We start from the raw sequence: 1,417 nt of genomic DNA on the forward strand, positions 1-1,417 counted from the left end.
AATTGGCGCGAGGGGTCTCGTAGCGCACCGCCCCCCCCCCCCCACACACACACACACACACACTATATGTACACGCATCCACGGATACGCAGGACGCCTTCTACCTCTCTCCGTCCCCTATGGTTGCCCATAGCAACTATGGACACCACCACCAGCCCCGCCCCTCATCAGCCCCACCCCCCACCGCCCTAAATTTCATCCCCTAGTTAAGAAGGTTTAGAGAAATTATCTACTCGGGGGTTCATTTGCGCGCCAAAGCCGCTGTGAACAGAACGCGACCCGCGCGAGCTTTTCAGATATATAAATAAATAAAAGTGAATGAGAAAGAAATGAGCTGGAGAGAGAGAGAGAGGGAGAGAGAGAGAGATAGAGAGAGAGTGCATGGGCTCCAACAGCTTACAACTCTCCCCTATGGTGGCCGCTCCATTCACGATTCTGGCATTGTTTTGTACCCATGTGTGTGTGTGTGTGTGTGTGTGTGTGTGTGTGTGTGTGTGTGTGTGTGTGTGTGTGTGTGTGTGGCAGGAGAACAATGGGGGCAAACCATCAAGAGCAAAACGAGGGAGGGGTATGCCCCCTTCTTTCAAATATCCACCCCGTCAGTGGGAGCTGGGAGAGGCAAAGCGAGCCACTGAGTCGGCTGAATGTTCCCTGGATATGGCCGAGCTGCTGCACTTTCTCCGTGAGAGATGTGATGAGAGATGAAAAGTATTTCAAATGCAAAAGCGTGTCGGTAAATCCATTGTTCCGTTGGACATCTAATGGACATGTGCTGCTCCGCTAGAAATAAACCTGCAGCAAAAGAGGGCAAAGCGCAGAAAAGAGCAACAAGGCATACACCAGTGTTGAGTCTATTAAGGATGCTGATTGGCTCATTTGTATGTCAACATTTAACCAGTAATTGGCTACATTGCCTCTTAGAAACGCCCTCTGCGAGCATTCTTAAGATTGCTCCAAGCGGCAGCCAAAACGCTAATGCAGACAGAAGGTGCAAATGACAAGCAGGCCATATACCTTGCGCAGATATCATATTTTACTAATATTACTGGGGACATTCATATTTCGCTCACATTTATTACTTCAGTAAATATTGTAAGCACAAGTTTATGGTCTCACTCTGTAGTATTCCTCTATAGAGCATGATGTCTATTTAGCAAATTCTAGTAGTGGGGTATGCTTTAGGGCGGGTGGCATCTTACACTTATTCTACACAGTCTATTGGAGGCACATTGCATGGTAGCCCCTGCCATTAGTGTATGAATGGTTGGATAGTGACACATACAGTGGTGTTATACACTGTAAAAAAAAACGTAAAAAGAAGGTCAAATGACTGGCAGCAGTGGCTGCCAGGCAAAAACCGTAAAATGAAGGTCAAATAGGTATGTATACACAAATGTATATATATTAGTACTATTAC

Source organism: Pungitius pungitius, chromosome 3 (genome assembly GCF_949316345.1).
Source record: "Pungitius pungitius chromosome 3, fPunPun2.1, whole genome shotgun sequence".
Classification (NCBI taxonomy): domain Eukaryota; kingdom Metazoa; phylum Chordata; class Actinopteri; order Perciformes; family Gasterosteidae; genus Pungitius; species Pungitius pungitius.